We start from the raw sequence: 16,427 nt of genomic DNA on the forward strand, positions 1-16,427 counted from the left end.
ATAGCAGTCCATAGAGTAATTGTGACTTAATGTGTTTTGCTGCTTTGCTAGATTCTCCAAGCTGTTATTATTAGTAAGAATAGTGTTGTATAGTTTTCAGATACATTGTTTTGGGTGATAGGCTTCCAACATCAAAATACTAAAAATTGCCTGTGTCATATAAGGAGTCTCAGATGAAGATTCCTCCAAAAGAAAGCACCTGTTTCTAGTAATTTCTGTATGAATGTTTAGGATTATAATTTGGATAAAAAGGTTTTAAAGACACAATTTTCAATTCCCCATTGTACCTGCATCTCCAAATATATCTATATTACATTTTATTAAAGACATCTGTTAGAGTAAATATAACTGTCAAACCAAAACGCTCATGTCATTTCTCCTTTAAAAATGGCCAATACATTAAAATGAAAGGTTATTTACTTTTAAATGTCATATGTTGTATTATAAAAGACAACCACTAAAAATATCTTAAGTTATTCATAAGTGGGTCTTCCACAAGTTTGTGCCAAGTAATGTAACAAGTCATCATCATCAAATAACTTGTTTGACCATTGTAGTAAATATTAAGCATTTATTCAGATATGAAAGTGAAGTTTGCAGGATGTAAGATTTTCCTGGTAATATTGGAACAATTCCACAGAATGCAGGATGGGTGTCACCCTTACAGTTTCCTAGTTAGTAGATTATATAAAATCTGAATATTTTCAGATGTGGGTTTTTTCCCTCTTTTACCTGTTCTCTCTCTCTTTTTTAGAACTTATTTTCCACACCACAATTGATTTGAGTGTTACATACTTGGAATCTATGTAAGAGAATATCATTTCTGAATCTGTGCTTATGAAACGAAGCCTGTCTCCATTAACTTGTCAATTGAGTGTTAGAATCCCTGGCTGGAAATGAGTTTTTTAGTTGATTAATGGGTTCATTTGTTTGTTTTTATTTTTATTTTTCTGCCATCAGTATTAGTGATTTTTTTAAATATTTTTTAAAGTAAGACACATGCTCAAGGGACAGTTTCCATTGCTCACTGAGCATTTAAAATAGGATCTGCAGATCATAGTTGTTATGGGTTGAATACTATTCCCCCTACATACACACCAAAAAAATTCCTATGTTAAAGTTCTAACACCCAGTACCTCAGAATGTGATCTTATTTGGAAACAGAATCAATACAGATATAATTAGTTAAGAATAGGTCATACTGGAATACGGTGGGCCCCCAATCCAATGTGATAGATGTCTTTATAAAAAGGGAAAATTTGGACACAGACACACACACAGAAAGAATACTTAATAACCTAAATAGTATCACATATCACATGATGCTGGATGGAGGGAGTATTAGAAAGCCTTCTTTTTCCTGGAAAGCAGTATGCCTCTCTACAAAGTAAAGCAGCAGTATAAATCAGTATCTCTTAAGTTTAGCAAATATGATCTAGTCATAATAACAAAAATAATAGATAACACAGAACACTTGCTATGTGCCTGCCACTTCTCTAAGTACTTTACATATACTAATTCATTTATTCTCACAGTAAACCCCATGAAGTAAGTATAACTATTATGCCCCTTTTATAGGCAAGGAAATTGAAATTTAGAACCTTGGGGAAGTTTTTCACCAAGTTTTTAAACCTCAGGCCTAAGAAACTAAACCTTTGACCAGTAATAATCCCTTAATGTGCTCTACCTTCTTATACCTGGCTTGAAATAGACAGCTTCACCAATCATATTACCATACAAGGTAGTACCTGCACTATCTCAGCAACTCTGTAGATAGCTCAGGTCTCTCTTGAGAGTTAGGATAGCAATAAAGAATTGCAAACAAAATTATTATTATTATAAACAAAATTATATCTTCTCGGAGCAACTATGGGTGGGTAGTTCTCCAAGTTGCCATCTACCCAGCATCCAGAAAGAGTACAGATAGTGTGAAACAGCACGAATATTTAGTGTGTACAGATCATGTGCAATTTTGAGTTCACACTATAACATTACTGTCTTAGAAGTTGTATTCCTAAGATGTCAGTTTCGTCGGCGTGAAGCTGTTTCACAAGTAAGCATTAGATATTCAGATTGCAAGTATAGTCACGCGTTGCTTAACAACAGGGACGCACTCTGAGAAATGCATGGTTAGGTGATTTCATTGTTGTATGAACATCAAAGAGTGTACTTACACAAATCTAGATGGTATAGCCTACTACACATGGTATAGCCTATTGCTCGTAGGCTACAAACCTGCAGAGCTCATTACTATACTGAATACTGTGGGCAATTTTAACACAATGGTAAATATTTGTGTATCTAAACATAGAAAAGATAATATGTTGTGCTACAACAATGCAATGGCTACTACAACATCACTAGGTGATAGGAATTTTTCAGCTCCATTATAATCTTATGGGACCACCATCACATATGTGGTCTGTCATTGACCAAAAAGTCATTATGTGGCACATGACTGTAATTAAACTTTATCCACAGTGTAAGAAAGAGCCTTCACATATTCTTTGGAATCACTCTAACATTTGAAAATGTATGATTAAAGTTAAATTTGAGGTACCTACCTTTCATCTATAATTATCCATATCATTAGTAGGCAAGCTGAAAGTAAATGCCAACAAAGTGTAAGCACAGAACAGTTCCTTACATGTAATTTTTATCTTTGACCAACAAGACCTTTTTAAATTCTGTTACTCTGGTCAGAATAAGATTTTTTAAAGATCTAAGACTATAGAATTGGGCATCAAGTATTCTGTTGTATTATCAATGTTAAACAAATAAAGATCAATAAATCAAAATAGAGAGCAATGCAATGTGGTAAAGTGAATGACAATCATAGAAATACTTAGAATCTTTAAATGGAACAGTTTTGGCACATACAAGACATTCAATAAATACTTTTAGAATGAATGATTAATAATTTTTAAAGCTGTCAAAAATCACCTTTATTATTTAATACTTACCTTAAAACATGAATTTATCTGACACCATATAAAAGCGTTTCCCTTATTTTCCACCTTAAATAGAGGAATAGTGCCTGGATATAGGAAATGCTTAAAGAATTTAAGGTAGGATGCAAGGCTATATTAGGTAAGCACTCCAGTTTTCTACATCCATGAGAATTCTTTATAAACAAACGAAAAACATGAAGTCACAAGAGGCCCTTCACCTAAGTAAGCATCATATTATCACAGCATAGAATTCAGGGGTGGCTGGAGAACTCAAGAGATAAGCAAACATTGTTCTCCTTTCTATGCTTGAAAGATCTAAACTGTGAAGAGCAAAGTAAAGGGGAAGAACTTAAGTTTATCTTGTGAAAACAAAAGAAATTGTCCACTGAATTTACCTTCTAATGGGATAAGTAAGCCACGTCTAGAGAGGTAGAGTGTAGAGAAAGCTTTGCTGATTGGCTAGATTTCATTGAAAGAATTTAATACTGAGGAAAAGAAATGTAGTTGCATAATTCTCAAATTGTCACTCACGAAGACTATCCAACTATAGTATAAATTTCTGATTAAAGAATATACAATATAAATTACATAAATGTTAACTGTTTCTATTATTGATGGCAGTATAATTTTTTTCTTTCCACATCATTATGATAGTATCTTCCTACCTATTGCTTCCTCAATAGTCTACTTACAGCCTAGCAAAAACTGAAGGAAACTTTTTCATCTATGTACAGTAAAAATTTTAATTACTTTCCCAGCAAACATGGAAGGAGATAACAGCAAGTCAACTAGGTGGGGGTGAAGAAAATCATTGCTGCTTAGGCTGACGCTTCTTTAGACAAGGTGAAGATTCTAGTCATCCCCAACATGAGGCAGAGAACAAGGAGGAGATAAGCAAAAGCCCATGACCTGGAAAATGGGAAGCCTCTGTATTTTATGAGCCTAAGCTTCATAGCAAAGCTTTATTATTCCATCTGAATTAGTACTTTAAATTCCCAGCATGATACACCCACATTCAAATGTAAGTCCAAAATACATTCCAGAGACATGTGTAACTATACAATCACCTCTTAATTATCCCTGCTAATAGACAACAGTGGTAAAGACAACCTAAAATTACTTTTAAAAAATAATTTTAATTGGGCTATGGATATAGTATGGTATCAACATATGATATGAAAAATTGATGAGCAAAAAGAAGTACTACCTCACTATTGCTGCAATAGCTGTCACACTCATTGTTCTGAGAATTTTATGTCCACTGTTGATGGAAAAAGAAAAGATATAATGCATCCCTAGAAATAAGTTAAGGTCTGAGAGAATATGAAAAGTTGACGAGTATCCATTTCTAAGTCTCTTGCAGTCTAAAATTTAGGAATTGGTGTCTGGAAGACAAGGAAGTTAATGAGAGATCACTGGATTACCTACCTATCTCAGAGAAAATGGAAAAAGAGTTTCATGAGAACTTTTGATCTTCAAAAGTCAGAAATAAACATAAGGGCTTCTTTTCCCCAGTGTATATTGTTGTCTGATTTGTCAAAGATCAGTTGGCTATATATAGATGGTTTTATATCTGGGTTCTCTGTTCTGTTCCATTGGTCTATGTCTATATTTTTGTGCCAATATTATGCTGTTTTGGTTACTATCACCTTGTAGTATAGTTTAAAGTCTGGTAATGTGATGCCTCCAGATTTGTTCTTTTTGCTTAGGATTGCTTTGGCTATTCGGGCTCTTTTCTGGTTCCAAATGAAGAACTAAAAGTAGACCTACCATTTGATCCAGTAATCCCACTACTGGGTATCTACCCAAAGGAAAAGAAGTCATTTTATGAAAAAGACACCTGCATTCAAATGTTTATTGCAGCACAATGTGCAATTGCAAAGATGTGGAATCAACCCAAGTGCCCATCAATTCATGAGTGGATTAACAAAATGTGGTATATGTATATTTGCTAAGAATTTAGTATGTGAAAACTTTCAAAAGAGCATTTCTACTCATTCACATCAAAATAACCATAATCCCACCTCAATATTCACACACTTAAACATTCTTCCTATTCCTTGTCTCTTCTCTAAAATTGTACATACTTGTATTCTTAGTGTGCGATACACAAGTAGCCTAAGCAAATCTAGGTCTAAAACATATTTATCAGGTATATTTCATGATGAATTCTCAGGATGGAGCCAGGATAAAACCCAAGAGGCTGCCCCTTCCAGAATTAACCATGTGGGCAGCTGCAGGATGATTAAGTGAATGTGGAATGGCTATGAGTTTTTTGAAAGGAGAAACTGGGTTCTATTCATCTTATTGAGCAGTGACATATTACAGAGCTTGGTACATAGTAACTACTCAGTAAGTGTTGATTAGTTAATAAAGGTACATGTTATAGGTGTATAACCATAGGTAGCTACCTGGGCTGAGAATAAGTCACAGATCAAATTCAAATTACATTGGCAACTTGTTCTGTGAACTTTTATGAGTCAGTTCCTGTCCATTTGATGATTTTGCAAGAGGCTGCCTGTTGGGATGTTTAATGTATCTAATGTATTGAAGTTCTCATATAAAAGTGCCAAATTACTATTATTAACTGAAGAACTGGTACTATATATTTACCAAGGTGTCTTTCATCCACACACTTGAAAGCACTACCAATTATGGCAGATTACTGCTAACACTTTTCTAAAACCTTAACACATTTTAGGGATTAAAACTGTATTTCTAGCTCTCATTTGTAAATACTATTTTTCCTAGTCCGAGATGGCTTCACTGTAATTTCAACTTTTTAAGCCTTTTCCTGGCCTCTTACATTTTTTAAGTATTAATGAAATATTTACATTGAAAGGGTTATTAGGTAAAAAGAAATACTAGAGCAGGCCTTTAGACTCACTATTAAATTCAAGGACAATATGAATTTAACTCTATTCATTGTACCTAGAGTCAGATAAATCTGAAGAAATCTTTTGCCATTATCCAAGACTTGCTATGTCTGGACCATCACTAGCCTTGGGAACATGGGTCAGATCTAGGGCTTAAGTAGCCCAGAACCACCAGGGACCATCAATACTCAATGAAATAAACCTGTATCCTCAGAAATCCTTGAAACTCTTTTGGTTCTTCCAGCAACTGAGAAGCCAGAGGGACTACCAATAGGACACACTCAAGGGACACCTCTAACTTGCGCCACTTAAATTCAGGCCAGCTTTGGGTACTCCAGATGTTTCCAGGCATCCTTCTGAGGGTCACTTTTTTTCTGTAGCACACGAAGGTCCAGTTTGCAATTGGTGCAAATCTACCTGTCTTCATTGCTGAAAAGAAGAAAAATGCTAAGGAAAACCAAAGAAAGCAAGAGACAGTAATAGATTCAAAAAATGGTCACATATGATAGGCCCTTTACGTTGAGATATATTAGCAAAGCTTTCCCAGGTCTGTATTTAACATAAAATAATGATCATTTTGAAACTGAAACACATTTAAGCATTTAACATGAGGACTTTGGTTGGAAAAGTTGAAAGAGACTCTTTTGGAAATTTGGAAAGGACTAAGTATACATCATTTCATAATAGCTGTTAAAAAATAGAAAACTGCACTATTGATGAAAATAAAAATCAATCTCCCCCTACCTTTCTGTTGCTGTTTCTTTCTGTTTCCCCAAAAGTATAAATAATTCTAACAGACCATTTGCAAATTTTTATTTTGAAATTAGTCTCCCAAATACATGTTTCATTATGTTAAAAGTCTTTTTTTAATAAACATATTTCTTGTACAACTGTAATTTACTTCAATAAATAATAGTGGAGTGACTTCTATAGGCCGGAGATATATCAGCAATATAGTACTACAGAGGGGACTCAAACACAGATAATCCATGACAGTTGTCCTTGGTTCCCAAACCCCTTCTCCTTTAAAATAGAGGCAGGAAAAGCTAAAAATACACTTTCCCAAAGACCCTGACAGCTAGAGGTGGCCGTGTGACACAGTTTTGGCCAGTGAGATGTAAGGAGTCTGATGGAGGTGTTTGAAACTTTTTTTCTTTTGTAATATAAGGAACAGACGTGGCTAGTCCCCGCCCCTTCCCCTTCGTCCTGCCCTGAATGTACGTGCAGCCTGGATCTGCCGCAGTCATCTTGCAGTCAAATGGGGGAACACAAGAGAGTGGCAGCAATGCTGGTCCTGACAACACTGCGCTGCTGATGTAATGTCATCAGCAACTTCCTCTCCGCTTTTGCATCATGTGAGAAAAATAAAAGGCCATCTTTTTAAGCCACCATCTGAGTCTCTGTTGCTTAAAACTGAAAAGCATTTGTAGCTGATAAAGAATTAATAAAGTATGTTTAAGTACACAAATAACCAATGGAGGTTCAAAGAAGGAAATTACATGAAGTAGGAGGAATCAGGAAAGGCCTCAGAAAGAGCTGGGGTTGGTGATGGTATGGAAGGCTAGGTTACAGAAGCAGAGTAAATCTCATGTAAAGATTATTCTATGAGCAAAACCTCTGGATACAATTTTAAATTATTATTATTTTTATTATGCCATCTGTCCACGAAGTCATTTTCTTGCAGTTTTATTTAAGGCTAAGGTTTGATTAATACATTTAATGATATCAAATATTAATATATTTCCTATAATTTCTATAATATCGCAAAAATAACTGATTTAATTTGCTATTTTGAGACAAAATGTCTCCCAAAAGTATAGATAATGAAGTATTTTGCAATTTTCAACTCTACATGAAATTATATTTTAAATGAGTAACTTATAAAGTTTATTTGTTTTATTTTTCTTTACCATATTTCTAACCATAAAAACAAAAACATCCTAAGCCCGTTTAGCCATGATAAATTATTGTTTATTAAAAAATAAAACTATCAGTAGCCAATGATTCATTGTGCCCTTCACAAACCTGATTATTATATGCATATATTCTAAAAATAAATATAATAATGAGTTCCTTGCTTCTCTATAGATATGACATCAAAATTATAGGATTGTGCAGGCTTGAGGTCAAAGCAGTAAGTCATAACTCTGATCCTAGCCATCCCAGGACAAAGCTGCTGATAAAAAATGAAACTAAATAACAACAAAAATCCTACCCCAGTGCAGGGGAATGTACCGGGACTAACTGTTCATTAGGTTCAAATATATTTGCTCAGCGTGAACAAGTCCATTAAAAGATGCTAATGAAAAGCCAGATTATCTTTTAAAAATGAGATTTCTCCAAATTTAATCCAAAGGTGAGAAAGATCAATTTAGTTATTTACTTAGAGTGTAAGAACACACAAATTGAAAAACCGGTGTTAGAGGGAAGGATAGATTTCCATTCTCTGAAACAATCTCTAAATAGAAAAGTTAGAATTTCCCCAATTTGTGCATTGTCAGATTTCTGAAAGCATGCCCAATTCTGCAATAGTAATAATTATGGATACTTTGTGCCAAAGTATCAAGACTAAAAACTCTGTTGTCTCAGTTTTCTCAAGCAAATTAGTTTTAAGTTATTTTAGTATAAACACTAAGATAGGTTACATAAGAAAAATAAGTGGATGCTTTATAGACTTTGCATTTTTAATATCCTGAATAGTCCAAAACAGAGATGACAGATTAAACCTATTAACATAAATTCTGTGTTGACTATAGCTATAAAATATGTGAAATTATTTTTAATAAATAAAATTATGTTTCTAAAAAGGTATTTGCTGAAAAGATGTCAAATTTTACTATTATAGCTAATCGTAATCTAAAAAATAAGAAAATTGCTATGTATTTGATTTTATTTAATTAGTATTTACTTTAAATACTTAACCCATAGAATTTATGTATGTGTATATGCGTGTGTATGTATTGTCACAGTTTGAGGAAGCTGATCTATTTATGGCTAAAACACATTAATCTTGGGATATGCAAGTATTCATGACACTAAAGTATCTTATGGTCAAAAACTAATTTTTACTCTTAAAACATCTTTAAGCTTCTGAACGTTATCTGTATTTGCCGGTGTCTCTTACACATTGGATCCAATTCAGCAAATATTACACAACCTGAGGGCAAAGGATTGTCCCTTATGTGCACATCATTCTCAGTCTCCTCCACTTCCAAACTAATTACCACCATACACACACTATTTTTAATAAAATCAAGGAATCATAGCTTGTTTCTTTCAAAATTTCTTTGCAAACAAAAACTAATGGCTCATGTTTTAGAGTGAAGCTGGCAAATCTCTGAACAAGGTAGCTGGTGGCAAAGAAAATCTTCTGCTCCCATGATAGAAACAGTCGGTCTTCTGTCCACCCCTAGCTGACAGTTATGAACGAGGCCAGGTAGAGCCTGTCAAGGGTAGGATCGCAAGTGTGTGTGCATATCTATGCGGGCGCATACACCTCTCTCTCTCTCGCTTTTTCAGGTGGCCATCTGGCTTTAGTAATTTCGTCCATGAAATAAAATTGATTTTAGTGTAAATGAGGGAGAACCTGTTATTAATGAATTCAACTTTTATACCCCAAGAGTTTAGCCAAACCTTTCTAAGTTTTTCCTAGTCAATTGCAATCATGACTTTTCTGTTTAATTTCTCTCAACTCAGTCAGAAGCTGATCTTTCACACACTGTCACTTTTTAACCCCCATAACAATGGAAGTTATTTTTTTTATTACATAAAGAATATTTTATAAATATATATTTTAAAAACTAATTCTTAAAATCAAGTTCTTTCAACTCTTGGTATGTTCACAAGAGCTCACGTTGGTGTTGCCAATAATCTGTTTTCTAACCCCTTGACTTTTTTGACTGAATTAACTTGCAGACTCAGGATTTGGTTGGGAGTTTGTTTTGGTTAATTTTGTTTATATTTGGTTTTAGGCAACTCAATAAAAGTAACCAAATTGAAATGATATGTTACTAAATTAACCATTTGTTTGATTGAACTAACTAACCGTACAATCATGAGTGTAATCAAGTATAGTATAAAATGCCCAGATTGAAATTTAAATTTGCTTATAAATATGGAAATTCAGAATATGTAACTACATTTATTCATTGTTTATAGACAGCAAAATATGCATATCATTGATAATATACCCTCATTAGACAAGAAGGTAGTACCATAGGACATGTTTAAGTAACCTGAAAATACAGTGTGCTTTTAAAAGTTTTGAATACATGGGACTGTACAGAATAATATTTATGCTACTAAACAATGTGTAACCAGCTGTGGCTCTTGAGTGCCACATCATAATTGTTATTTAGGTTTTTGAGCTTGCTCTCAATATTGCTTGATCTACCATGTCTTAAAAGTATTGGGAGAGAAGCCAGACTGAGACTGTGGTAGGCTGCTGCCTGGCAGGGAAGATTGTCAAGTGGACTGAGTTTGTCTTCAGAACTCCCCTTCCCTTTGCTGGGCTTTCCTTCCTTAGATGTATCCCGCACAAATGTTCTCCAGTATGCACTCATACACTTCCTCTACCACCAAACCAGTCTTCCACCCCTCAGCAAAACCTGGATGTAGGAAATGATGGGATAGACTCACTTTCATGTATAAATAGGTAACAAAGCTTCATTTGTTATCATTCCTGAGTTATTTAAATTTTAGTTAAGCAACAAATAAGGAAAGAAAAAAACATTTAATTTTCTAATTTCAGGATCCTGGCAAATGAAGAAAGTATTTTTGCAGGATGGTAGGGGGAGGGGGCACTATTTCCAGCAAAAAGGGTAGGGGAAGCTCAGTAACCTCAAATTATTTTCAGAATTGCCATAGATGTTCATATAAACTTAGGTCAGGTGAAACATTTTGACGTAAAATATGAATGCTAGTATTTGTTTATATCAAGTACCTGAATATGAGTCTAACATATAGCTTGATAATTTAAACCATAATTGCTTATAACACTCATTTTATCCTGAGTCACCTCCAAATTACTATAATCTATAGAAAATTGGCTGTCCACTGCACATGGATATTGATCTGTCATCTTCCACTCTGTCCCTGTTGCCTATTTTACCCCCGGCAGCCCTGACACAGGTTATGCCTTGGCTCATATACAAAAGAGAGAAATTCCAACTTCCTCATTTTAATATTAAGAGAATGAAAATAGTAACTTTGTAATAGGCTAAGCCAGGAACATGAAGTGAAACAAAAGGCAGGAAAATATGGAGAATTGGGACGATGATTGCCATGAGATATGTTGAGACTGTCTGTTAAATCTTTCCAATACTTCATGAACCACATAAAGGAGGAGTAACTTCCAAAATAGCATCAGCCGATATCCCAATCTCTGTCTCTCGTCTCTGACAACGGACACAGAAAGCAGTGTGAGATGCAGCAGCTCGTGCAGCTAAGGAGAGATGCCCATAACCCGGGCTGCTCAAGCTCCATGGTTTTTTTAATCACAAGCACAGAGGGCCACTGGCATTTGAGATTGCACTGTTGTAATAGGGCTTTGCCTCTCTCTCTGTCTTTCTTTCTTTCTTTTCCTTCTTTTTTCTCCTTCTTTATTTCTTTCTTTCTTTCCTTTTCTATTTTAAAAAATATTTTCTATTTTGTTGGCTTTCTATCTTCTCAATCTAGTGGCCCTTCAGTGATCTCTACTGTGCTTTGTTTCCCAGGAGATGCCACAAAAAGAGGCAAGGGTTTCCAGAGGCCTTGCCAGGATTTAAAGGGAGAGGGAGAGTTGCCTTGACCAGGCAGGCAGTTTTTAAATGAATTATGTTTGGGGGACTCTAAAGAGTTCTTCCTAACCTCATGGCAGTCCATTTTCACAATGGAGGTTAACACAGGTCACAAGTTAGGAATTCAAATGACTTCCATCTTTAGTGAGCAATTGACATTCAAGGGAAGACCTATGATATGCTGAAAAGAACACTGGTCTAAGAATCAAGAGACCGGAATTGTAGACCTGCTCCTGTTGCAAATATAGCAATTTAAAGCATTATTTATTTGCCCTGGGCCTCATTTTGCTCATTTATAAAAGCTAGATGACTTCCGAGATTCTCTCCCGTATTAAAATTTTTTAAAACCCATAAATTCTACCTATCAATAAGGTTCTATAAAAGGGTACTTGTGAGTTAAATTATTGAGTAGAAGAGTGTCCAATTAATCGTAGCATGTTCAGAAAAAAAGGAAAATGACCAATGACAACAGTAACAGCAAAGATGATTCACCCCATTCCTCTGAAATTATTCACATTGTCTTTCCATTAACAGGTCAGACTATTGTAGTGCTAACACCTGTCTTCCAGGCTAATTGTATGTTATTACCTGAACAATAAGCATCTGAGCCAAAGGAACAGGAAGTAGTTTCAGTTATCTATATCAAATTCTTATAGCTTCTTATCCTACAGCAGTTCCCAGTTTGGACCTCTGGCAGTATAGAGGAAACTCTTTAATATAACCCACATAAATAATTTTTCAAGACTTAAAACAAGTTTACCAATTTGGAGGACAATGAGCCTGTTGGTTGATGTAGAGATGGCTTTCTAAAGGCTTTAAGAATCTTCTAATTTTCTGGCAATAATGTGTTATCTGTACACATAGCACTTTCATATGATTCCTCATGCCATGTTATTTTTGTCTTTGTTTTCATAAAATTGTACTATTTAAGATTATTTGCAGTCTATATTAAAACACTGCATGATATTCTAATTAAAGTAATAATAATAATAGAAAGTTAACTAAAATTATTTAACAGGAAGAAAAGTCATCATTTTTTGATTATTTGTATTGGTTTCCATTATCCATGTAAATTAAAGAAATGTTCTCTTAAAGAAATTAAATTTAAATTTACTTATGCAAATTCACTTGAATAGTTATAAAAATAATATAGGGTAGGTTCCTCAAAGATAAAACTATCAAATGGCCTACTTGAAGATGGCACTGTAGTTTAACACAATTAATAGACATTATAAAAATATGCAGGAGAAACTGACATAAAAAGACTGACAAAATCTGGTAGGTAATACCAAAACAACGCTTATTGGAAAAACAGAACAAACTTGATTTAAATAAAGCTGGAAAACAATTCCAAAATAATAAACGAAAGGCCCACAATTTTACTTCACCATCTTTGAATATTTCATGATTGTGCCATTGGAGTTTCTGATTCATTCCCATGCTGCCTTCCTCTGCCTTTGCCCTTATTTTGTAAGGCTCGAAATGTGTACAGACCACCCTGTTAGGAGATTGGAAGACCACATTCCACCTGCAAGTTGCTTCAGCCTGGTTATTCACCTATAAAACAAGAAAATTAAACAAAGATTTCTGATTTTTATTTTGTTGTGTTTTTTTTTTACTTTTTAGAAGTTGAATCTTCTCTTTAAGAAAAAATCTTACATACAAAACACAATAGAGTAAACAGATACAAGAGTAACTGTGTGTATGTGTCTGTGTGTCAGTGTGCGTAGGGATGCAGGATAAAAGAGAACAAAGCCCTATCCACTGGGCCCCTCCTCCTCTCCTTGATGACCACTGAGCCATCACAGAGCTTGAGGATAACTGTGATCTCTCAGCTGTTACTCCATGCAGGCTTTAATATTTGATGCATATTTGCATTCTCTTTGGTATTGCAATTATTATGTTGCAACAAAGCCAACTATATAGCAATATTTTCCTAGCCCTGGAATTCTATAGAGGTGCCTCTAGACTCTTGGGGGTGAGGACATTAAAAAAGAAGCCCAGACATTTGGTTTTTGTAACTTTCCCATCCCTATCCCCCACAATTTCAACCAGAGCATTTATGTTTTTACCTATTTTTTTAACCTATTTTATATATTTTAGGGTCACGTAAAATTTATTTTGAGAAAAAGACTATGACTTAACAAGTTCAAAATCTGCTGTTCTGGAACAGTGTTCTTAAGCATTCTTTCACCTTGAAGTACAAGAAAAATGGAATTGACACGCACCTCATGGTCTCCTGAACGTACCCAGCGATGTAGGCAGTGTCTCTACCCCTTTTCCTTCCACTTAAGGGTGCAAAAAGGCTTTCAAGAAGGTGAGCTTGATGTTACTATAAGCTTGTTTTGAATATATATATTTGTTTCTCCTTTGGTGGCTAAGATCATTGCTGTTCCCACCACTGTAAGCAAGAAATGAATAGGATACATTAATATCACTTAAGTAGATACTACTTGTTTACAGAGTTATTCTATGCAGATGCAGGAAATTTAGAACTATAAAAAACTAAGTTTGATAGTTAAAAGTAACTAAAATACACCACTAGGTACCTTCTTAGCTACTTCATAATTTATAATTCATCTTCAAGGCTGCATTGGCAAGTCAGCAGGCCTAAGGGGGCCTGATTGTAGGTAGGTTTTCTTTCAATTCCTTCTAAATGATGGAGTTTAAAAGAGATGAGGATCACCAATACTTGGAGATGAAGAGAGAATATGGAGGGTTTAAAGAGATGATTTGATATGTCTTTGTTGTTTAAGCCTGGTATGTTTAAAATGTGTGCATAAATATAAATACAAAATATTAATTGACATTAGTTATTTGTTAATTATTACCTATGAAAAGTAATAATTGAGTTCTTTTCAAATGAAGTTGTTTGTATAACCACGATAACCATAAACAACAAACATATACGTGAATCAGAGCAAAATCGACCATCACTAAGTTTGAGGCAAGGCAGCCTTTCCTTCTGCTCCCCAGTCTCCCTCCACACACTGCACTCCACACGGTACCCTACCACCCCAAACCCAGAATGTGAGTCTGTTGGCTCTGAGAAGCTACACAGCTTGTAGCTAGAGGGAAACATTTGTGGTTTGATACTTTCCTGACCTATCTGAAGTGTGAGGTAAGACCTAGCAGCCCCCTGAATTCTCCTTAATAAATTAAACATGACAAGGTCCATTGAGTGTGTCTGTAGGGTGACTCAGGGTTACAATGTAGGTCTTTTATTTCATATTCTTTCTTAAACTTCAAACCTTCACATATTATCAATTTCAAGATAATTATTAACCACATGCCCAAACAAAAACAAAAGACAACCTAGCCTGAATTTTTTGTTTTTTGATGGAGGGATCTCATTTAAAATCTAATTTAAAATCAGCTCATCACAAATATATTAGAAATCAAGTCAGTTATCTTTACATCAGATGTGGTTCTCTGCTACTGAAATATATATACTTATTATAACATGTATACTTCCTTTCCTTCTCCCCCCTAAAAAAATTTTTTTTTCATAAGACTTAGAAATTCACAGACAGACAAATATCTTCTATAGCAGGAACTCAATAAAATTAATTTTATTGCTATGTGTCAAACTTTCCATGTAAAATTAGAAATCCAATTATACTGGCCATATCTAAATTTTAGTAATTCATTATTGAATTTTACATAACTACATAAAGACAATTTAATTGTAGTGTGGGTAGTTTTTTAATACTAAAAAGATGCATTCAGAATAAAACAGACTAAATTTAAAGGAACTATGGAGGTCATTTTGTATTTCTGAATATATATATCTGCATCTCCTACAACTCCCATCTTTGCCCTTGCCAGTCAAGCCCTTGCCAGTGAAATTATGGTATAGAAATGTGAGTAAAATCTGTTTGTTAATGTCATTAAACAGAATTAGGACCCATATATTTGTAATTGGTATTTAATTGGGGGATACTTCCACTTTAAAGCTGCAAGGAAGAACATTGCAGCTGAGATGTTCTTTATATAGATCTTACTATCTGATTTGAGTGCTGTGAGGATTTGGCGTGGAGTAATGGAACATTGAGGCCTAGGGACTTGGGGAAAAGAAAACCAGGAAAAATGTATCAAATCCATGGGGCAGCTGAAGCCAGCAGCAGACTGGCAGCTGGGACCCAAGCAGAGAGTGAGCCAACTGGAAACACCTCCTGCCAGAGTATGAAGAGGGAACTGGGGGCAGTCTAGTATCCACCTGTCTTAACCCTGCCTTAGGAGATGAAAGAGGAGCTCTGGCTTCACACGGGAGCTGTGAAAAAGAAGAAGGATGACATGGAGTATGGTGATCAGATGGCCAGTAACAACCAAGAGCTGAGAAGGTAGTTTAATAAACAGTGACAAATGACAACAAAACAGGCAAGACCCCAAAGAACTCTCAAAAATACCCAGAAGGGAACTGAGTTTCTTGTGGGCAACCAAATGAGGGTTTGCACAAGTTTTATTTGGATGTTAATGGAAAGGACAACCCCACAAGGCTGGAAATATAAAGTACTCCAGTTATAACTGTATTACCTAAAACATTCTATTAATACTTGGAATTATGAAATTTCTTCTCAATGAAGCTAAAGTTACATCATAACTAAGTATAGCTTTATAAAAGCCTTACATATGGCAACAACTTGTTAAAACCATTCTGCTTCCTTTACTTGAGGAAGGAAAGCTAACTGCTCTCTCTGTAATTGGAATCGTTATATCTGTTCTGTGATTCTATATATCCCCAGAGAATGAGGGAAAGGAGCTCAGAGAGGGAGGAGAATTATCATTTATTGAGCATCTAAGTCCCAAGACATTTTATATAG

This window comes from Propithecus coquereli, unplaced genomic scaffold (assembly GCF_000956105.1).
Source record: "Propithecus coquereli isolate 6110/MARCELLA unplaced genomic scaffold, Pcoq_1.0 Scaffold82, whole genome shotgun sequence".
NCBI lineage: Eukaryota > Metazoa > Chordata > Mammalia > Primates > Indriidae > Propithecus > Propithecus coquereli.